We start from the raw sequence: 25253 nt of genomic DNA on the forward strand, positions 1-25253 counted from the left end.
GTTTTACCCCATTGTATTTGTTATATTATATTTGTATTACCAGTCTGAAAATAACTAGTTTTCAAAAGTTTTCTGATAAATGTAATTTGGGAAAAATGACATTATTTGCCTGAATTGTATTGGAGTTGAAACACAAAGTAGTATGAAATGAAAATACTAACTAAAGAACCACAACATTGTAATTAAAACCCGTACTATAGTAAATACCTTTTAAACACAGGTAACTAACTACATCAAGTTAGTGATAAAAGCCAGGGTATACATTTTGTAAGCTTTATTTATTGTTGGCTATAACACGTCATAGGTATAGCAAACGCATCAGAAACATCAATACTGCACCACAAAGCACTTTGAATGAGGTATGACCCGGGGTAGATGCATCAAAATTTAAAAAACATATCATTGCTTTGAGTTAAAAAACCTTGAATCTCCACAATACCGCATTTGCAAACATTTTGAGTCAATATACATGGAATTATCCAGTAGATTTGGGAAAATATTTCATATCCACAATATTGCTGCACTTTCTAAACACAGACAAATGTTCAACTGAGATCAAATATTTGAAATCTTCCAAAGTGGTGTTGAAGGGTTCTCACCACCGGCCTTCGCCATGAACCTCATTACAGAGTATTTTAGCCTTTTTTAAACACAATCTTTGAAAAGAATTACGCATTTCACATATCGGCTCATACATTTTTATTACAAATTCAACATCGAAATGAATTATTCTATATCACATCATTCGAAAAGCCAGAGGTACAACCGATGTGGTATAATGCTGCCCTCAAGCGCTCCCTGTATGCTCTCTTCTTATGTTCAACTGCCTGTGTTGCTGAAAAATACATTGGGGGGGGGGGGAATGGTTCTTTGGTTGCTATTCTTCTGCTGTTGAAGATATACTCAGCTAAAGTAAGTGTTCGCGGGAAACATGATATATGTATACTTTGTGTCTCCTATTACTGATGCCTGTCGATTGTTGTGGTTTAGTGTGGTGTTTCACAAACAGGAAATGAAGGTCCAAAATGTTATGTATAGCGGCTTTTGTAAGCCATTTCTACCACATGTTCAGGATAAGATAGCATAAATAGTATACTCTCATTTGCTCTTTAAATAACCAGGTTAAAGAAAGTTATCAGTACAATTTAAATGTTACTTTATTATTGTTTAGTAGAAACTACACGTAATGAATGACTTTCAGCCTATTGACTAGCTAAGTGTACTTTCAAGCTCAGCATTAGATTGATAGAAGTGAGGAAGCTATGCTACTTCATATAAAACACAAGTTATCGTACAGGAACAGTTTGACACTTTGGAAAATACACTGTTTTTTCTTAAAGTGGAGAAATACATTGATACCACTTTTTCCTGTTTTGTAAATATCAAGTTAGCTTAGTTAGCTTAGCACAAAGGCTTGGAATAGGGTGAAACAGATGGTCTTGCTCTGCCCAAATGGGGGGGGGGGGGGGGGGGGGGGGGGGGAATGCACATTTTGTGTTGTTAGTTTGCTTTTCTAGACGTTTGAAGATGTTTGTGTTATTTATGACCGTATTCTTGTAAGATCACATCCAATTACAACGAAAAGCTGTCTTTAAATGACTGCTGACATAGTTACTTTTAATTAAAGAAACTATGTGTGTAACATCAGTGATATGAGTCATCCAGCCAACGGAAATTAGTTTACAATCTAATTAGCTCCGGTATAAAAATAATGTAAACTACGCTGGCCCTTAAAATCAAGGACACCAACTTTACTGCCATCATCACTGAACCAGCAACACCTACATTCCTCATTAATGGATTTCATTGGCAAATATGTGCATGGCTTCAACCAGTAAACACATTTAGATATATAGCCTTAAAATCTGATCATTAATGTAAGGTTATAAAGAATGTTGCCCAACCTATTTACATTTTAAACACATCATTAAATTCTTGTTATGGTTGCATACATTTCCATTGTGTTTCTGATGGTGGCACATTTATTTTCTCATTTCCTTTTCATGTCCATTACATTTGCATTTCAGAGACTGCACACTAACTTATCTCTTAGATCTGTTGCAATATTGCCCCTGTTCACGTTCACCAAGAGAGGAAATGAAATACCTTTAGGGTCAGTGTCTTTTTATTAACAGTATGTGCTTTTTTATATAATTGGAAGTGAAAATGTATTAGATATATGTCCAGTGTAAGCAAAACATATAGTTAAAATGGATATTTATAAGAATCATGAATAAATGTAGTCAATAAATCAGTGGAAAACGAAGTGAAATGCATTTACAAGTGATGAAAGGTGAATTCTAAATGTATCGCAGAGGCACCTTCTCACACAGATGGTTTATCTCGAAGCAGTGGCATCATAATCCAATGAATGGATTATAGCGATTAAGTTCCAATTGTGGAGCTAAAAACAGACTGCACAGATTCCTCTTGACAAAAGTGTGTACTCCTGTGAGGCAGAGCAAAATCCTTGCCCCAGTTTAGCATTCTTATCCAATTTCGAAGCTTCACGTGTCGCTTCGAAGATCGCTCCACGGTTTTGCAGACGAGACCCGGATGGATTTCATCTTTGGACATTGTCACCAGTTCACACATGACCTGCACTGACCTGAACCTCTGTCAACATAAGCTCTGTCTCTCCCAATCACCAATGTTGTCTCTGACAGACAGACGTGCCTCCAAGAATCATGGTCGCTGAAGCTGAGATGCATCTGCCAGTATTTGACCGTGGATCATAAATGCTATGGTTGGTACAGAACGAAGCATTGCAATCTTGCTCCTGTCATGAAAAGTGACACATTTCTTTGATCAAGGGCCAATAGGACTATCAAAACTCCTCGCTGGAGCAACAACTTTGCCTCCATCTTTGGGACACGGGGGTCCATGTGTGCTGTGAGCTGTCGGTTTGATGCCGCCCTGGGCCCTGCGCAGGACCCTGGGATCCACACGCTTTGCACAGAGTTGTCACTCTGTCAGAAAAATGTACCGCAGACTCCTCATGAATGGCGCCTTCTGCGATATTACAATGTTTTTCATCAGACGCGGTTCATCTCACGCGGTTTATGGAATACGTTCGGGGGGGAATGCTTGGGTTGTGGTGAGGGTCAAAGTTCATGATGGAAGTTGCTGTAGCTTATTTGTAAGCGCTCACTGAACATTGTCATCTCCCTTCTAAGTATTTCTCAAACTTAATTTCTTCATCATTGTTTACTCAGTGGGACATCCTTAATAGATTAAGAAAAAGCAGAAATTAAATATACCTGCAGTGTGAAATAAACTGTAAAAAGGGAGATCGGGGAGAAAGACTAAATATTGAGGAGAGAAATGGTGAGGGGGGAACGTTATAAAAAAACGCTTATAGGAGAATGTTCCCACCTCTTGGTGCCGCAGTGTGCTGTGTCAGATTCTTCACCCGGGGACTGTGGAGCACTTAACTCCGTGCTGTCGTGATTTCTCCAATTACGGGTGACAGCTTCCAATCCGCGTGGGAGGTGGATCACCTCTGGAAGTGCCAGGCAGAATACGAAGCGCACCACAACATTAATAATTCACCGGAGCTATATTCATATTCAGTCTAAGCGCTGCAGTTTGGGCTCCATTAGTGATAAAGGCGAGCAGACGCTCCCTTATACCTTTCAGCTTGATGTTCTATCGCAGGTATAAAGCCCACATGTTTGTTTTTTTACGAGTTACGGTGCTTTTATTTCATTGCCTCAATCTATGGGAACAAACTTCATGAATGTTGTTAAGATTACCGCTGAGGTACTGCCAGGAAGTTTGTTGTAAATGTGTTGGTAAGAAGCACCCAGCAAATGTCACTTAATGATTTGCAACTAGGGGAGAGTGCTAAGACAAATAGAGTCAAGAAAGTAAAGAAGTTTGAAAGACGCAGTGAAGGGAATCGGCCGCTGGTTGTGATAACTGCTTGCATCTATGCCAGACGGCAGCAGTGCTCAGCAAGCACATGGTTTAACCAACCAACTGCCTGGGCTCAGCAGGCTACAACACACACCACTATCCCTGAAAAAACAACACACCTCTCCTCCAGAGGAGCAAAATGAAATGGACTGAAACAATACAGAGCCGGCATGAAATATGGATTGTATGTGGGAGCGTGGAAAGCGAAAAATCCTGCAATGGAGGTCATGGCAAAGCAATGAGGCTGGTTGTAGAGTTGTTTTAAACAGCTTTGAATAGTAAGTCTGAATTGTGGTAACAACACTTGTGAAGAATGTACCCTACACCTGGGAGTTAAACTGGGATTTAAGGGAGCCTTGATTCTCGAGGATTGGCAGGTGTGTGTGGGTGGTGGCAGCAATTATACGGCTGAGGATTACGTTTTATAAATGGTATATGTCAAGACATTAATGATCTCCTTTATTCTGGGACTGAACATGGAAAAATAATTGGTGACTGCATCCGTCATATTCCACAGTTCTAACTTTGGGGGTATTTACTATTTAGGAGAAGTTTGGTTTGGTGTTATCATTGAAGGCAAAGTTTCCTACTTTTGGTTACGAATTTTAAGTTGTTGCTCCCATGAACTTTGTGAGGCAGTTAGACTATATTCTGCCAGGAACTCTGAGAAGTGACTACAATACTCCATTGCTCATTGCCTTCTGGCATGTTGATCATTTCCCATGTTGGTTTTCATAAACAACTTCTATTGCTATTATTGGGATTTCATGACTAACTGTCCAATACCATGTTTTTTCCTTGGCTGCGCAGCTTTCCAACAAACTTGACCGGTTGGGAAAACAGGCACCCGGAGGAAGCCCGAATGTACAGCTAGTTGTTCTAATGGGATGCTAATGTGTTCTTTATTACTCGGGACAACGGTTGTCAATATACATTTGCTGTATTTCCTTCACTTCATTGCTTTGGAAACTGTGAGCCTGCCCACCATAATTAGCATTTAGAGAAGGTAAGCAAAAATCATGTTTTTTTTTATTATTTGGAAATGAGTAATCATTAGTAAACAGCTTGACATTTTAAATGTATCATCCAGTGGTGTCAAAATAAATGTTTTTCAGTTCCAAAAAAAAGCAGAAGTGACTGTTTTGAAGATTAGTGTGTGTGCCCCGCATGCTTAATTTAAATCCCACAGCACATGTTAAGAGTTAAACATGACATATTGTCATCCACTTCACACTTGAGGTGCATTGCAACATATATGATCGCCTCAAAAGTATGTTCCACAGCAGCATGTGAATCCCAAGGCCGAACAAACCACAAAGCTCCCTCACCACTGCCATTCATGACATACTGTAAGCTCATAGATACTTTTCCCTGAAACTGCAGGAGACCAAACAACTGTGATATCCTCATTCATCAGACCCGAGAAAATACAGCTTTTGAGCACCCCTGAGTCACAGATAAGTGCATCCTGATACCTTGTTTTGCTGTGAACAAACAGAATCAGTCACCCAATCTGCTCTTGTTCCATATCAACGGAATCGTAGTAGTTTTTATGACAAATTCAACCCCACTGTGGGAGTATGAACACATTTGAAATGGGAAAGGGAGAGCTCTGACACCAGAAGCTAAATTACAGTGTTTACAGTATAAGTGCCTTTTTGCACCTTCAGTGTATTGTTCCTGAAAAAGTCCTGTTCTAATTTAAAAAATGTCAACCTAAAATAGGTCAAATCAATTGATATCAAAGTTTGTTTTATTCAGCCCATGCAGTCACGCCTATTGGATGGACTACCAATACATTTGTGACACATATATCTCAGGAAAATGTGGAGTGTGCTGAACAATCACTTTCATCTAGTTAATAACTAAATATATTCAATAATTGGGTTTAAAACCAAATACCTAAAAAGTTGTACTCTATTTGTATCTTGGGCTATTTACATGCTGAACTAATATGTGGGAACAAAGTTAAACGTTATACTTGCTTAACAGCCTTCTAGCATTGCCATTGTGAGCATGTTAGCATGCTATCATTAGCCTTTAGCTCAAAAAAACAATGTACCAAAGTACACTAGAGAATTTAACGGAAACATAATAGGTTGAGAAGTGATATGTTTGTGGTGTGCTTTGCCTTGCGGTTTATTATTTATAGTTTTACCTGTATGTACTTTAATTCATTCCTAATGTCTTAATTCGACCTAATTAATTTTGCTCATGACATTGTTAATTAGAAAAAACAACAAGATAAGAAAAGTGATTAATGTACTCCCAGTCTGGAATCAGTGTTGTGATCTAACGTTAATAAATAGCCTCTGTGTTCAGTGTTTCATCTCAGACACACAAACACAAACAGACTCCTAACACACACACATTCCTAACACACACACATTATGCCACACTCCCGAGGCTGGAAAAAGTTGAATATTCTTATATTGATAACCCTGTAGTTGTATTGTGTTATTGCCAATAGTGCCTTATTCGCCATGGTCCAAGTGGCTGCTGGATAAAGAAAATCTGTGTTGGTGATACATGAAGTTTTGTGTAATGTCCTCTATGAACACCAAAATAAATAGTACACTTTCTCCATTGAGATGAAAGTTCTCAAAGTGGCAGTTAACTGAACTGCATGTTTTCATACTGTGAGGCTAAATACATTTAAAAAGAAGCCTAGTGACATGTTTTGGTGCATATAGGCTGGTAAAAAGAATCATTACTAAGTTTAAAGGAAAGTGATGACATTCGCCTGTCAGCAGGTGTGTGTGCGCTCCATGAAAAGCTTGTGACCTTTTCACACAAATCCAACTCGCCACTTAAGGAGAAGTGAAAAGGGTGAAGAAATTGCAAGAGGAAGAAATATATTTCATTTAAAAATGATGAACTCCCTATCAATGGTGGCTGCGTAGCGACACCTGATTCTTAATAACATGATTTCTTCAAAGGTATTCAGCAAATGGCTGCGCATTTACATTTCAAAAGAAGGAAAAATTGCTTTCATTTCCCTCACACAGAATCCCCCCCCCCCCCAAACCCCTCTAAAGGTGACTTTTATATCTGAAAGTGTGTTTTTTAGGAGTTTATTTTTAAGTGGGTTTGTCGCCGAGTGATGTCACATCAGCATATGTCCTTGGGAATCTTTGCAAAGCAGTACCACAAATTGATGTGTTTAACATCAATGAGCATTGTTCCAAATGTGTATGGGGCGAGATTCAAAGAGAGGCATGACTACACGGTTTACATTAGGGCAGCCCTTCTTTTTGAGGATTTCACAGCATTTAATGTTCCTTTTGAACGAGGAATGTCAGCGTTTTCTTGATCAGACAGAGCATATTCGACATTCGTATGCCAATCTTGCATTACATCTCCTGAACACATCTTCCCTGCCTGGTTTTTACTTCACTCCATCTGTACTGATTACACGTGGGCTCCCCATGCCTTTGCCAACTGCCACACTTGAATTCACAGCACACTTTCAAACAAGTGGCAACACGGGTTCCGCACACACTTCCTGTGATGCTTTAAGGTTGAAGGAGGTATTAAAAGAAAAAAGTGAATACATTTAAAAGAGTAATTAATCATCTTAATCACATGGACGCAATCCTCCACTTTGGTATTTGCCTCAAATGCCGTGAGCTGTTCATCAAAGCCAGCCATGTAGGTAATAACTTCCTCAGTGCTTTCACACCCTTCCTAAATTTGCATTTAGATCGCAAGATGATCCCTAGCAAGCTCTTCATAATGTCCATTCATCCCTTTCTAAAGCTGCATCCATGCAGTATACTATGCTGCATGGATGCATTGAGTAATACAACACTCAGTATATAAATGTTGATTGATTTGTCTCTTTCTTGTGCAGAATAATACCTCATTCACACGGGGGCAGGGGCGGGATCAACTCCTGAACAACAACAAAAAGCCTGCATTTTATCCAGTTTGTACACAACGATGGAGAAACGTAACAAGCAGCAGTGGTCCACTGAAGAGACCAGCTACCTACTGGGAATCTGGTCTTCCGAAGAGGTACAGAGGAAGCTGGAGCACAATCGGCCATTGTTGTTGTTGTCGGTGTGAGCTGTGAGGGGTTTCCGCGCGGTTTGGCTTTATGAAGCAGGCACGCAAACGGTTACGTCATGACGCAAACGATGACGCAATCGTTTGCACCAGTCGGACTCTGGGCGGTGTGAAAAGAGCCGGAGCTAAACCGAAGAACCGGTTCTGAACCTGAAAAGCTCTAGCACGGAGCTTGAACCGGAGTTGCGTTGGTGTGAATGAGGTATAAGAGGTCTTCAGTGACGTGCACCTTACCAGACAACACGGTACAACTCCTAGTGCTTTTATTGTTCAAGATAAAAACATGTAGTTAGATTTTCACCAGTTCAGAGTGTTTACAGAGTAGAAGAACATACCAGAAGCAGAGTCAATCTGGAGGAATGCAAGCTTGAGTAAACAGCAAGAGGCGGCAAGTGATTGTGCGCAGAGGGGTGAAAGAGCTTGATAAAAAAACGCTTTTATGAATTAAATAATGACACGCTCACCATAAAGAGAAGCAAGCAGCTGCTTAGAAGGAGCAATCGACAGGGAAATCACCGCTTTTAATTTCATCTCCGCCAGTTAAACACATGCGCCTCACTTCCTCTTTTCTCCTCCCGCTCGCACACTGGGGATCCCGCTCTGCTGCAGGTCGTTGCAGAAGGTCACATTCATGGGCCTGTGCCAGCTTACGGATAGCGCCAAGATGTTGTTTAAAAATAGTCTGTTTGTGAACAAGGAAGATAGTAGCAGAAGGTGGTGGTTTCTTTTGTTGTAATTTATGATAATACAGCTTCCTCTTTAATGTTTCCACGCTTTAATATTCAAAAAGGTCTTTATTTTTCTATTCAAAAGAAACACATCGCCGGCTATATTTAATGTACAAATAGATAACAAACCAAAATGACCTATTCACATGCAATGGAAAATTGTTCCTCAACAAATTCCATGGGCATTTCACTACAGTTCAGAATTTGCAGTTGATAGGAATATGATAAGATGATAAATCTTGTTCCTGTAGTCTGAGTCACCGTGGTCCTCAATGTGATTTAGTCACTTCATTTGCATAGGTTAATTTCAAACAGCACCTCAAATTAGGCTTGAAAGGATAATTACTTAATCTCCCTGCTCCTCTCCCCTTCGCCCCCCTTCTACCTCACTGCTGTATCTTTTTTCCACCCAGGTTATATAAATGTATCTTCCTACATCTACTTTCTCTGGCATCTATTCATGCAAAGGCCAATCCAGTCTCTATCTCTCTTCTCCCTCCCTCATAATATTGGTTGGACATTTCTTTAATTCACTCCCACTCATGTACTCTGGAGCAAATTGCCTACACAAACCAGATAATTTTCCCAGTATACCTGGAGCCTTCAAATGCAGTTTGACGGCATAAGGGCAACTTCATTTCCATTCAGTGGTGAACATGATGAATATTTGCGCACAGGAGGCCAGCAGGCATGGCAACTTAGTTGCGGTCAGTGACAGTAATTATCTTTCTTTGAGCTACGCTCATGTAGCGTTCAAATACAATCTATTTTGAAGAGACTCATCGCATGTGGAATGAAAAGCACAGTCATTTGCATCTCATTATATTCATTTTGTGTTTTTTTGGTTATTTTTTTTCTGTTTGTAGCGACCTGTGTCCCTTATTTTGCATCTCTTACAGTGGCACATTCCACTTCAAGACCAGAGGGGCCCCTGAGACTTTGGGGGCCATCACACGTCGTAAACCGTTCTAGCTTTTAGATTTAAGTAAAATAGTCATCTCAGAAAATGTTGAAAGTTGATATATAAATTAGGAGGTACTGTTGTACTTATTACAACAGTATGAATTTGATCTTGGTCTTGATGCTAACAAGCTTGTAAGTATCACAGTTTTCCCCACTGCCCAAACGTCTTGGGAATGACTGAAGTTCACTGTGTTTGCACAAAACAGATCTGAACTTTGAGGATTGTCCAGAAACTACTGTGCAAAGCTGAGCTGACTTTTGACTTCTCCCTTTAAATATGTATCAGTTCTGAAGCTAGAGCGAAGGATGCACGGGCCCAAATAAATGGAAAGTGAGGAGAAAGATCATCACCCTCAAAGTAATAGGAATTTATATAGAGTACATTTACTCCCACTTCTTTTTCTTTGAACTACATGACATGCATTGTTATTTCTTTTCTTTTCAAGGTTTTTTGCCCTTTATTTGAATTTACTGAAACTTCAATATTTCTTATACAGTATGCCGCCCACACAGCCTTTCCTGTCCTGCGTTGGCCTTGCCACAGTTTGAGCTCTGAGCTTAGATTCGTATCTATCAGTCTTAATCGATCAGGTCAATGACCCCCGACTTATCTACAGTAACAGCGAGTATCCGCCTTGAGGCCTTCAGTCTGGTTCCCTTAGTCTACACTCCATCCATATAGAATGAGCTCTTTTTCTAATATCAACAGATACATTTTTAAAACACTGCAAAACAATGAACAACTGGTGCTACAAATCACTTTTTTGGTGACAATTATTAGATCAAATGTAATCAAGCCTAAGACGCTCTGCCAGGATATTTTTTTTGTTCAAAGGTTTCTTCATATTTTTATGGCAAATGGTTAAGGCAGGGAGAGAGAAGACAGAAGTATTTTCCTCTCACCAGTACATACAAAATTGTTTCTTTAATCGAGGGATACCAGTCAGCAGTTTAGCGAACAAACATGATGAGCCACCTGCAGCTCTCTCAGCTAATACTACTTTAAAGGGTGGATACTAACTTTATCATTCACCACCCCCACAGACACCATCTGTCCCAACACATACACACACGTACAATCCCCGAAAGACAAGCAGTCACTGCATTGCTTTGGTCGGGAATAAACAAAACAAACCTTAACAAGAGAGAGAGAGAAAAACCTGCCATCATTTAGCATCATTAAAAACATCTTCCCTGTTAACCACCCTGTGCTTCAGCCTTTTGCTTGTTTGCTTCTCTGTGTCCTTCAGCAAACCAATCTTTGGCATCATGGCGGTGCCCACATCTAGGTGGACAGCCAGACAGCCAGAGATGCGTTTGCGTGTTTAAGTGCCACTTAGCCCCGGCATGGTGCCTCTTCCCTGGCTGCATGTGCTCCGTCCACCTTGCAATCAGAGTTCTGCTTGTCCAAACCTTGAGCGCAGGTGGTCCATACAAAGCTCTTCATCAGGAGACAAAATGGAACCCAACTCCTGAAAATGGCCATGGATGGGTTTTTGTGCCCAGAGACCAGCAACAGTCGTTTCAATTTGGGACATGATAATGCAGTCGTCTTTGGTGAAAAGCAGCTCCAATGTCATTTGATGAGGCCTTTGTAAGTTGCCACGTGTCGTGCAGTATTGTGCAGTTAGTTTTAAGGTTTTTTATAATGATAATTGTCCTCTGAAAAATTAACAATACCCACACAAGCTTTCACCGCTTGGTCTGAAAAGTGAAGCTTAAACCTGGATAATGTCGAATGGCCAGCAGGGGGAGATTCCTCTATTAGATTCTAGATTTTTTTGTAAACGACACATTCAAGCCCACAAATCAACATCATGATGATCACATCCACTTCATTATTACAGTCTTTGTGTGAAAATAATTATTTAGTAAACAATATGTACAAGTGTCTTAAGAGAACTTGTAACATTCACCAATTTATGCATCTTAAATGTGTCTTAGTAAACAAACACAATTCCCCAGTGCAGTCATACCATGCTTTTCTTCAAATTAATTTGGATTTAATTTATATTTACTGAAATATCAAGTAGGTTAAAATGCATAACAATGTGCGAACAAGCCTCACACTAAATGGAAGGGGATTTAAGCTAAAACTTCATCAATATTATTCCATTAGGGCCCAACCTTAAATCATTGAGTGATATGCTCATATGAAAGTAAGGAGTTGATAATGGACATGTTGTTTATTAATTGTGAAATACACGTTTGGACTCTTTGGAGTGATCGGACCATTACCACATAGGTGTGGTTGTTTTTTCTCTCCCTCCCCTACAGTCCAATGCAATAGCCATCAATAACTCCTGGTCTATTGGTGCATTTAGGAGTTATTTGATCCACTTTGCAGATTATAGATTTCATGTCAAAGAATGATTTGTGCATTAGTCACCTTTGGTAAAGGTGAACTGCCGCCAAGCCCAAACTCTGGAGTCCGAGGGGAGAAAATTGAGAAAGGGAAAACAGTGAAGGTGAGAAATGAGTCCATGAAAGCAGTAAAAAATACCCTTTAACAAATGGTGAACCTAGGAAGAAAAGAAAGGTAATTGCAGGTAATCAATAAATAGTGATTCTGAGCGCTAATTCAAATGCAAATATCAGCAACAGATGTCATGGCTCAGCGCCTGTGCCCAGGAGCCGAGGACGAAAAATAAGTGCCAGAGAGAGAGAAGATGTTAAAATGTGGCATTGGAAAAACAAGTGTGTCTGACCACCAGGGTAATTAGTCAAACAGACCTTTCTCCTCATCAAAAAGGGCCAGCGGCCATGACTCTGCTGCCACATTATCAGCCTCTCCTTTGTGCTCAGAGGTAAACAAGCAAAGCAAGGCCAGACAACAGCTAAACTAAACTCCAGAAATCCCTGCCTCCAACGAATGGAGAACCAGAGGGCGGCTTTTCTCTATTAACTCAGTGAATAGGGAAATTTAGCTGCGAAACAACAGATTAAATGCATGAAATGGCTGCTATGGTGACAGCTCTTTGTGTTTGCAGTCAGTGTGGATCGTCTCTTCAGAGATTGTTACATTTCCCCACACATAATATTAAAGGATAGATATGCTAAGTCCATGTTACTGTACATCGTGTTCAGTACAGGTTCAGAAATAATGAGGCACAGAAGGAGTGTTTATGATAAGACACTTCAACGCGTCGCAATCTTTAAAGGCTTACTTGATGCCGACCCTCTTTACCCCTGTTTAACCTCAATGAATGTCGTCCTCCACACTTCAAACACTAACCCAATGAGTGAACACTTCAGAGAAGGCACCCTGTGTACGTTCTTGAAGGTCAAGGAGGTTGTGGCAGAAAGTGCAAACTAGAGGTGAGATATTCTCATATTTTAGAGGGCAGTTGAGGTACAAATCACACAGGGGGTGCCTGAAATGTTTACTTTTGATTAAGGTAAAACTCCAAACAGATTCTGCTTTTAGATCATCTCTGCTCTGCTGCTTGAGTTTGTGCCTTTAAGGGAAATCTTTATGTACATTAGGCTTTAAATTATGTTTTAGGAACTCTATTAAAACTGACATAAGATGGATTAATTTGACCTTTTGGAAAATGCACTTATTAGCTGTATACACTATCAAGTTAAATGAGACATATCTTGGCACATATATTACACAATAATTCAATTTATTCATAAATTAAAGTTGACCTATCATGCTATATTTGAATAATATAGTGTAGGACCATACCTATATAAGGCATATTTATACTTTTTTTTTTTCAAAATACCAAACAGATCATGCATTTTAGCCATGCCTCATTTCGCTCAATTTGACAATTTCTAGCTCTGTTTTTGCAAGGGCTGATTCTGTGAGAACAGCACCAACTACAGGCCTGGCATATGTACTACAGCGTCTCAAGCGCTTTCGAACGGCAATGGCCGTGGCTGTCTCCTCCTGATTGGTGGAGTTGGCCCAATAGCCGTAGCGCCACTGTCCTGACGTCAGGACAGTGTTCAAATCTGAATCAGTTTTTATCAGATCCGTTGCAGCCCCTTTTTTAGAGATTTGGGTATGGAGGAAAATAGAGAGGGTTGTGTTTTCTGACACTTGGTGAGTTCCCTGGAACACCGGGGACACATATTCATGTATACAAGACGTGCAAAAGTGCATTGTGCATGATAGGTCCCCTTTAAGCAAACAGGATAAAATACCAGGCTTTCACCGTGTTTCCATTGTTTGTGCTAAGCTAACCGTCTGCTGTTATTATACCTTTTCTATTTCGCTCAAACATTACCGCAGTAATTATCTTATCTAATTGTTGTCAAGAAAGCACCTTTTTTGTATGGCTATTTTCAACAATACGTGGGCTATTTCTTCAAACCTTCGAAAGCAAACACCATTATTTTCCAGCTAACAGTTAGTGAGGTTAATTAAATATCATTATTGTTACGCTTTTAGTTGGATTTTCAAGAATAACAATTAAATGTTTGCATAGATCTTTGCACTTGTTTTAAATGTGATTTAGGGTTAACCAGGTTTACTTACAATTAATTTGTTTTTCACGTAAGAGCAGGTAATAATGTTATTGTTCAACACATGCCATTTGATACTCCTCAGTGTTTGCCCACTCCCTCATCATCATAATTAGTACTTCTGGGGCTGCTGTCTGCCAGCTTGTTTCTACGTATGGGTCATTTCAATACATTTTGCAGCGTGCTTATGCCCTGAATAGAACACTTCAGCAATGCTCTTCATGTTTGCTGGCGCTGGTGGGGTCTATGGGGGCATCTGTAAGCCTGTCAGGGTGTGCGCACAGGATTAGCCCCAATAAGGTAGATGTGTGAGTATATGTACTGTGCCACTCCAGCTATGCATGCACCTAGAACATACCATGTGTGTTTAATCTGCACATTTTCAGCTGCCCTTTTCTTTTCTCCTTTATGTTCACAGTCAATGGCAAACCTGGGCTTAGGGATGCTTTAATCCCTTAAAGTCACATGTCTGTATCAGTGTGTGCCACTGACACTTAAGACTAATACTTAGATGATTGCATTATAACCTTTATTAAAACTCGAAAGCACGTTGCGGAACGTAGCTTAAAATGTATCTTGCTTTGATTTCCATACATTATTAAATTCAATATCAAAGTATATGCAATAATAATGAAATAAAGACACATTTAAAATACACAGGATTTGTAGATAAGAAAACGTGCAAAAACACCAGTTTGGCTCTTGAAAACGTCCATCCCTCTACATTTCCCCTCTTCCTTAAGCCTTTTGTAGTCCGAAGACAAGTTCAGCAACATGTCAAGGCCACCAGGGGACAGAGCCCGAGACCCCATCTCCATAAATTACCCGGATGACGAAGCACGCTTGTTAAAACTGTAAATGAATGAAATTAGTGAAGGGTAGATGGGTGATGGGTATGGAGAGGGGACGGCGTATTCATAGGTGAGGAACACAGAGAGAAGGAGCTATAGTAGGATGGGGAGGCTAGTAGTTGGTTGGTTGGTTGGTTGGTTGGTTACACCGATACGCTCACGTGGATCTGTCCAGGGGATTGGGATCAGATACTTCATTTGAGCAAAGCCACGCTACATCAAAGACATTCAAATGAAGTAGTCTTCTATTGCAAATTAAGCTCCAGGGGTGTGTGAGCATGTGTGTGTGAGTTTCTGTTTGTGTTCGAGAGGGGTGAGAAAGTGACAAAGGAGAAGGAGGGAAAATCAAGCGATGAAGGGTTGAAAGAAAGGTGTGTAGGCCTAAGCTCTTTATCCGTATCTAAAAGAGGCATGTGCGCAGTGTGTCTGTGCACCAGTCACCGTAATATATATGATATCGGGGAAAAAGCAAGCAATTCATGCCTTGGGGAGAAAGAAATTGCTCTTTCATGGTGTATTCTCAGGGAAAAAAACTACCAGATTTCACGGAGAACATGCTTTGAAAAGGTACAATTCTCTAACCTTGAACACTTTCATTCAGACCTACTGTATCTGTAAAGCAACATGAGTCCTTTCATTGGTGACCACATCACCTCGACCACACGTTTCTAAAGTATTACCTGTCATGTACACCATGAGGCTGTAAAGCCGAGTCCCTGACGTGATCGGATCTTTTATTAATTCCAAGTGTGTATTTAACGCTGAGGAGGTGGGATTGGGAACGGCTTTATGTGGCAAAGTAATTCCCATGTTCCTTTCCACTATCTCTCCCGCCGCCTCCATAACAGATCAATAAGCTTTTAATTGATCAGCTCTGACTCCTGTGAGAAGCCAGTCCTGTGGTTTAAACACAAATAGGACCAGGAAGGCTATATCCTTAAGTGTAGCAAGCTCATAAACTTTTATGTGCAACCGCAAGCAAATCTTGACATAAAAAGAAGGAACTTCACACCTTTGGTTACCGTGGGCAGTGCTGATGCTGGTCAGTTGTGGAGGCTGTTTTTTATTGAGATATTATAACTGTCTCTTCCTCGCAAATTGGCTATTTCATTACAAGGCGCATTGGCACCTCTGTATATTATCACATCCAAGTGAGGCCTTAAGCAACGGGTAATCTTCTAAGGTGATTTAACATTTTAGCTAAGTGTGTGATACAAAATGTCCCTCGACTTTTTCAGTTAAAAGCTAAAATGTCCACTAAATGGGCCATTAATCTGCGTTCATTGGTGACGGAGAGAGAAGCTTAAATTCTCTTTTGCTACCAATGTTTATTTCCTGCTAAAGATTAAGAATAGTAAACACAACTGTGTGTGTTTTGACTGGCACCCACCTTGGCTAATGCGCTCTAATCCCATGAAAAATAACAGCGTTTTCTCGTCACATGTGACAAACGTCCGTCTGGACAAAACTTCCCGCGTAGCGATATCTGGCGCAGGTAATATCATCCTGTCACAGCTTCGCACCTTCAAAGCGCCATCGCTATCTTGTTTCACCAGAGACAATCGCAGGATTTCAAAGGAGCTGCTGGGACATTTAACATACACACACACACACATGTTAAATCCTTACATTTCCAGTGTGGAAGTTTTAGAGGAATTCTCGGCGCTTGAGGAGTGCACCTCGGTGGTTTGGTCCTGTTGATAAACCGGCGAAGGAACTAATCTTTTAGCACTTTACACAAAACCTTTTTGCCGCCGCCGAGCATCTCCCGGCACGATTAGCAAAAGGATTTATTTTTATATTCACCAGGCTGGGAATTAATATTTAAGTCCCCTTGGTACCAGCATTGTGTCATTTCCCAGCTGATAAGTGTACGGATGTGTCTGTGAGATTTCTCTGCACTAGCTCATGGCGTGATGGAGGTAATCTTCCTCTGTCTCCAGTTTAGACACAGATTTGTTTGTGCCAGTCTTTTAATGAAAAGTCTCCTTTTTTTCATCAGGATAAGGAAGTGTCTTCACATTTTAATGACCTCTAGGCAGCTTTGTATTGCCTCAGCAGCTCTTTAGTCATGCATTAAAGGTAAACAAGAGCCGCATTCAAAATACTGATAAGACGGAAGGTCATAACTGGGTTAGACTACATGTGTTTACCACGACGGCACCTTTTGAATCCTTCGCTGTCTTTGTGTGGCTTCTTTCCTCTGTGGATAGAATCAAATCACTGATTGGTGGTGCATACCAATGACTGGCAACTTACAGATGTGCCTGTGTGGTGGATAAGACATCAAAGACAATGCAAACTAAACCCTGACATGAAGGAAAATAGACAACGGAGATTTATATTTGGAAAGAATACTAAACCCTTCCAATGTCTCAGCTTTTGACAATATTGTTGTAATTGACAGGATTTACGCCCCAAAACTTTAAAGATGAGACTCCAACAAATGCTACAGTACACATAAAAGGTCAGTACACTTATTGTGGAGACATTTTAGGGAGTCTAGTGAAATATGCTCTGAGTTGCATTATGGGAATTGTATGATGCAGCTTTTTTGAAGCTATTTGACTCACACTCCAGACTAAAAGTCACTACATGTCTGCCTCTATTACTGCCATTTTTACCATTTCCTCTTTTTATTCCGTCTTGGCCAATTTTATCGAAGTGCAATACTAAATCTCGGACAGACCACTTTAAGTTGTAATAAACCAGACTTATTCTGCAACCTGCAAATGGCAAAAAGGGGGGGGGGGGGGGTTGGGGGGACATTAAACGAGTCTGCGCCAGCTTTTGTTGCCGTGATTCAAGTCCAATCTCATGCTGTACTCTCTTCCACGCCAGGGGCCCCTCGTAAAGTGCTTTAAAATAATAAAGGCATTTAAAGTGGCTATTAAAGTCAATGTCGCTTCAGATTAACACATGCGCCTCCGTGTGTCTGTGTGCATTTGAAATAGATATGACGCTCCATTTATTAAACACAGTCACAGTCGCACTGTTAGCTGATCTGGTGATTAAAAAGGCAGCGGCTACGGGAAGTCACATGCACACGCGCAGAAACAGTCTTTTCATTTCGAAAAAAGTGCATGTTCTCTACTCCCGGATGTATCGCATTCACCTCGCTATCGATTATCATCATCATCAATGTCATCATCCATCATCTTTGTACTTGATGAACCGAATTAGGATATAATTGACTTAAACTGAGGGATGGAGGTGGAGGAAAAGGTGTCCATTTAAAAGAATCACTTCTGCACCAGGGGAGGAATTGCTATGCGGTGCACGTTAGCTGATGGCAGCCCAAACAAAGAGACAGTTAAGTTGGACACAAAGTTGCTACAAGTCTGCCAAGACTATTAGCATCCTTCCCTACCACAGCATATCTGTCCCTTCTCTTTCTCTTCTTTTTTAAACTTTGTAATCCTGTCTTGGCATCCATGTTGCTGGACTGACATCCCTTCCTATGCGTTGTCCTTATATTCCTCCTATATCCTTCTCCTACCCCTACATCCCTTATTTCAGGCTGTTCCTGAAATATGAATCCATTATTATAACTTACAAACAAATGGGGATGCGCCATTTTTCCTCCAAAGATTGTCACACATACGTCATTGAGTGGAAAACGACTGCTTTGCCGCATACAGTATATGAACATACTGGAGTGCTTTCCAGCCAGTCGCATGTGTCTGCATGTGAAAATGAAGCCCATTTACTGTAGGGTTCCACATCTGGATCAGGCAGTTACACACACTCATATGGTTGCAAAGTAATGAGACAGAGAAAAAGACACAGGGAGAAAGTGGGGTAGGCCAATAGAAATTGTGGTATAAAAGAGTAGAGGGCAGATGTGTGTGAGTGGTGATTACTTTTGTCTGATTTCCTTTGACAAGAAACTGCTTTAAGAGGATTGCAGGATGACAGGACTTGTGAGTGAAGGCTAAAATCAGAAAAGAAGAGACTCCGACAAAAGATTATGCACATATAAATGGAGAGAGCCATTTTGAAATATCAAAAGCACTCAGAGAGAGTGAGAGACAATATATCCAGTGCTTTGACAAAGTGCATCCGTAGCATTTTCACACTTCAATGGCATGTCAGCTGCTTTGTAGACCATAGCTTTTATCTCGTAGATATGTTGGTCTGTTATAGATAATACATGGACAATAAACATTTCTCATAACCTTCTCAGCTGTGTTTTTTTACTGCCTTTTCACAGTTTCATTCGATTTTACTAGTTCTTTTTTGAAGTGCTACTTAAATATAGTAATTACATATTAGCGCTGCAATTCTTTAAAAAATGTTTTAAAACAATTGATCAAGTAACTACGAATAATGTGAAAGAGGTCACTCGCAGAGGTGAACCTACATAAAATGATCAACCGACAGGTCAACTCCAGAGAGTGTTTTAGCGTCTTTCAACCAGCGAGTTTGGGTTGGGAGGCCCGCAACTTCACTGTTTCGGTTCGCTACTTTTTCCAGTAGTGTGAAGCTGAACAAATCCAAAAAGAATGGGTAGCCTACCTTTTCACAAAAAATTGCATTTCCATAAAACTGCGTGCCAATTAGGGAAACATAGGTGCTATAAGAAAATGCTTGGCATTAGTTTTCCTCGAAACGTTATTAATAACGCAATTTGATAATGCGGAATGGATGGAGACCAAAAAAGAGCTAAAAGTGGAATACGGGTGACACAACTCTGAATTCTAACGTTGTTTCGTCTAGGCTAGATGTGTGAACAGGCAACTGTTTTCTTTATTACCATACAAGCGTGTTTGCTGTTTGGATTTGATAAGATAATTATATGTCAATGTTATGGTTTACAGCTTCTTCTGCTGACCCAAAGTCGTAATGTACTCCTTAAAAATACTAATCATCGCACGTATTGCCCATATCTGACTATATGTAGTCTTTTTCATAATCAATTTCAACCAAATCTATTATTTTTACTTCACCCAACACACAAGTACAGTTATAAATGCAGTTTCCTGTATTCTTAATGCCTAAAAGAAATATGAATTCACACTGTCGCTGCAGCTCTATAGAGTAAAGTGGTTTTCTTTCTATCAAGTATAGTATAAAAGAAAGACCCCGATGCTGCAGCTGTCTTTTCATAGCACCAGCAGTGTGGGCACCACAGCTCTCTGGCTCACACGCAGCGGCTGCGGCCAGTAAATGGGCCCTCGCTGTGCCTGTGCTCGTTGTGAGCCCAATTTGACAAAAAGGCCCAATCAAACCCCTGCCCCTCTATTGCAAAGGTCACAAGCACTTTAATGGGGAACCCCTCTCTAGCCAGCAGTGGGGAGATGAGGGAAAGTAAACTCCAGCGAGATGGCTTCCTGCCTTTTTCCTCTGCTCTACAAGCTGTACTCAGAAGCTTCTCAGGAGGATATAACGATCTGAAAATCAAGCCTCGCTCATGAGTCATACCACCAGCCGAACCCCCTGCCTTCTTTTTCTTTTTTTAAGCAAACAAAAGTGTTTGGATTTTCATCTAATCCGGCATTAGGGAATAAAAAAGGGAAAGTAAAGGGAGAAGAGGAAGTGTGAGGCACAGAGGGGGGCATGAGGCAGATTTTGAAAAGGTGGGGGGTATTTTACATCGTTATGTGTGGCTTTGACAAAGTATTACCCCTTTCTCTCCCTTCTCTGATATGAAGAATATCACTAATATGTTATATATGTGTAGGTATGGCTGCTTATATTTGTGTTATAATAATAACCACATTAGTTTATATTATGTTCATGTGTTTTAATATAATCCAATGGTGGAAAAGGAAACTAAATCCACACATGTTGCTCTAAAACACACAATTAGAGTGATTCAGTATCAAAGATTAAAGTCTTAACTTATTAAAGTATATATTTAGATTTAATCACAGGCTCTCTAACTTTGCTATCTTTTTATATAAGAAAGGTCTATACATTCCTTCTTGTTTTGGCACAGTGATTTAGCGGGCAGTGCACAGAGCCCACGCTGTGCCGCCACACTGTGTACAGTACACCCTCAAAAACACACCGAGCCCTGCTGTGTGTCAGACTGCAGTCAGAGAAGCTGCACGCAGGCTTCACGCTGACTGATCAACTCGCCTCCTGCAGACCCCGGGCCAATACATCCTGATGGGAGGATTTCATCAGCAGGAATCTAATTACAGAAAATACTGCTTTATTTACTTTTAGCCGTCTACCCTCTTGTCCTCATTTGTACTCCTTTTAAGTCTCCAATATTTGTCAAATACATTTGTGTTTCTATGTCATTAACGATTGCTAATTGCAGCCCATTAGCTTCACAGGAGACGTCTCTTTTATTTAGGAAAATTAGGGAGGCAGTTCTGCGCTGCTCAGCATATTAAGTTTCCTTAAAAATTGAAAAAGAAAATTCCGAATGTGCTCATGAAAGATCGGAGAGAAGTCTCAACCTGGGCATTGATTTGTGTTGTGAGGCGAGTGTAACCATTTCATTAGTAGAAACAGAGCCCAAAGAAAGAAGGTCCACATTCAGTCAGTGAGCCTTTAGAATCACTTCCCCCCCCCCCCCCCCCCCCCCGTACTGCAAATCGGAGCATTAAAGCAGTCTATTTGTGTGTCTGCACAAGTGTTGAATACACCAACTACATCAGCAGACCATTTTCTGCCTCTGTATCGCCCAGTAACCCACACCCCCCCACCCTCCTGTCAGAAGATAGGACCGCACAAGCCTCACCCACGGCGCTCGCCTGGTGCCACTCGTTTTCTCTCTGTCCTTTTCTTCCTCTCTTGTTTGTTGTGTTTGTGTCCCTCTCCTCTCTTCCTTCTCTTTTCCAATAAGAACAATAGGTTATGGAACGCATTTTCCTGCGGCATTACTCACAGGCACCAGCCGCCACATGCCATTAGGCTCAGCCGAGGGAGAGGGAGAGGGGCTTCTGGTGGCGGCGCATAGCACGCCTGCCATCTCGTGGTGAGGAGACAGACCTGAAGGCAGAGAGAGGAGGGGGGGGGGGAGAGAGTGAGGGGATGTTGTGTTCATGAGCTGGGTTCTAGATGGCAAATCTCCATCCAATTTGTTGAAAAGCAGAATAGAATACTTATTTGTGAAGTTGTTGTTTTTTCCAGCTGAACAGGTATGATTGGATCTGGCCCTGATTCGTGCTGTTGTCATGTCGGGCTCTATTCAGGAATATAGCAACCTTGCTTTCTACAAATTAATTGGAGATATTCTTTAATAGGGTGCAGAGCCAAAAAGTCAGTCAGCACTTATTTTATTAACTGTTGTTTTTCACAGAGCACACAGACATTTTGAGTCTATTAAATGCAAAATAGGGACTTTTTAAGCAAACTATGATTTGATAAAGGGTAAATGAAGTAAAATACTGAGTGTTCCTTCTCAATAACATCATTCAATTCGATTCCAAGTCACAGACCCTCCAGGTTTTTGTTAAAAAAAAAACTTGAATTTCATGACTAACTGTTTTTCTCTTATTTAGTCGATGCATTCATACATTGCTTCGTCCGACAAGCGTCCAGTGTTTGTCTCAGTTGGGTAAAAGCCGAAGCTGTATATGAAGACTGTATACGTGTGGAGGCTCCTGTGTGTTGCTAAAGGTCAATTATTAATTACTTTGCACTCTGTTGAGTTCATCTCCACCACTGTACGCTTGTGAGGGCATCTGACATTTACATCGAGACAATAATGGTCGCTGTAGGTTGAAACTCGAATGCATGAAGATCTGTTGGATTATGTTTAGCACAAGTCGATCAACTCCTAATAAAGTCTGGGATTTGACTATTTATAATAGTGGTGATGAAGAAGAGGTGATAGAAAAGGTGTTAATTGAGTAGAAAAGCAAATATAAGATATACTGTGTCTTAATTCAAAACCAGTAAGCAGTTTGGACCCTGAGTTTTAACTTGATCATGTTAAGTGGGTTATTAGTTTTTCTGTGTTTTATTATAATATTTAGGCATTAACTAACTTGCTACTTCCTATTAAGTATCACCGGACGTTTTCGGTCCTGGATTGCTATCAGAGGGAACCCAAACATTTCAGTCGGTTGTGAAATATGTTATACGACTAATATTGTACACCCTGGAGGGAAAGCAATGTTCTCTGACTTAGTGTAAGGTCGATGTAAAAACAAGATTCACTTTGACAGAGAGGTGACTTCTCTAAAAGTCAATACAAGCCATGCAGGTTGGTAGTTTTATAGAAACACTTTAGACCCAAAAGGATCAATTCTCACCTTGAGTTCTTGAACTTTCTTTTTCTCTAATGCCTCCAGGATAAACAAAGAATCCAAAAACGTAATGGCACTTTGCACTCAACTGCAAAAAAGTTAATAAACAGTAAAAAGTTTAGGCGAAAAAAGGCATTTGGGAAGAACTGAGATGAAGATTGGATAAATGTGACATTTTGTAAATACCTGTTTTAACATTTTCTTTTCCTCATCAGGTTTTTTGATCCTTCATTCACCATTGGTGCATACGAGAAAACCGACCTTCAAGAAATCCAGTATCACAAGGTGAGTAATTGCTTTAAAAATGTTCATTTTGTAGGGGAAGTAGTCCCATATGTCTCCAAGAAGATTCATCCAGTGACTTCCAACATTCTTCCCATAAACCCCATTGTACGATGCTTTAGGTTCTGCCTGATAGCAAAGCAGCACCAGAGCTTTAAGTGCAACATGCTTCAAGAGCAATGATGTGATTCAGAGTTGAGCTACACTTTAAAAACAATTAGTGTTTCTCTGTGTGTTAAATCAAAGACCGAGTGCTGGGTGGGATGAAGCGAATGAGACAGAATAAAATGGGGTTAATGTCAGAAGATAATCAAATAAGCAGAGGGAGCAGAGAAAAGGGGGAGGGGGGTGAATTCTCAACCCCTTTCTTGTTAATCTGATGGAGGAGAACAATCCATGAGAGCTGGAAGACAGTGTTTGAGCTTTCTCTATCTCCCTCTTGTTTGGCTGCGATATCTCTTCCCCTCACATCCTCTCTCCTTTGCCTTCCCTTCTTCCCCTCTCCCCTCACGCTCCTGCCGTCTCCTCTGATAAATCTCTCACCCACTGCTTTTCACTTCCTCTGTCTCTCCCCATCTCTCTTCTCCCCGGCCGCTCCCATCTCGCCCTGTATCTCTCGCTGTATCTCCCCCCCCCCTCTCTCCTTTTGTTTCATCTTCTCCTCTCCCGACATCCTCACCCCTTCCTCCTCTCCCTCTCTTCCTCGCTCAGTCTCCCGCCTGCAGGACTGCTCAGTAGATTAAGTTCAGCGGTGGCGGCAGTGTTGCTGATTCAGCCGTATTCTTTCAAATGACCCAAATCCTCACTCTGGAGAAAGCTCATACGCTCGCTGATTGCATTCCTCTCTCTGTGTCTGTCTCTTCGTCTCTTCATGCGCGCAGACGTACACAAAGACACTTCTTATTGATCTCTAAGAGTTAGCCTCTTCTTTCTTTTTTTTAGCACAACCCTTATTGAGTCTCTAAGCCTCCTGTGCGCGCGTGTGTGTGTGTTTGCTCTCTCCACAGTAGCTATATCAATATCGCTAGCAAACCTGCAGGCTTATTTCAGGACTATTTCTCTTCTCCCTCTCCAATCTTCCTTGTTTCTCCTGATCATAGTCGAGCCGAGTTGGCATGTTCATGAAGATAAGGCCGTATTTGTTCCCGCTTCAGCCGCAATGTCAAAGCTGTTTCATTCCTGCAAATGAATGTCTCTTGCAAATTGACGACATGACTACATACGTTTTGTCTTTCTTTGATACGCCCCGTATTTTTCCTTTTGTTCTGTCAACAACCTGGCACTTTTATTGGCAAGACATGAAAGGAAACAACAAACTAAATCAACATTTGCATATGTTTTTCCCATGATGTTAGACAGCCCTGTGTGAAAAGTAGGAACATGCAAGTTTTAAAGAAAGTTAGTGAAGTAGTGAAAGAAAATGTGTCGTTGACGGAATGTAATTATTTTATTGTTCTCATACTGCCTGTGCTGCAGCACCTGTTTTCACCCTCTGTCTGAAACCAGAGCCCAGTCTGCTCTGATTGGTTAGCTGGCCGGCTCTGTTGTGATTGGTCATCTGCTCAGTGATGTCCTAACACGTACAATGTGTTGGAGCGCTAGCCAATAGAAGTGTAAGTGTTACATAGTGATGTCACTATTTTATGAAAGTATACAAAGGAGTCCAATGGAGATGTTTTGAGGCGAGGGGAGACAAACTCTCTCTGGAGGTAACTTTGGGATTTTAGCCTTTGCAGACCATTTACATGCAAAATAAC

The sequence above is a fragment of the Trematomus bernacchii genome, unplaced genomic scaffold (genome assembly GCF_902827165.1).
Source record: "Trematomus bernacchii unplaced genomic scaffold, fTreBer1.1, whole genome shotgun sequence".
NCBI lineage: Eukaryota > Metazoa > Chordata > Actinopteri > Perciformes > Nototheniidae > Trematomus > Trematomus bernacchii.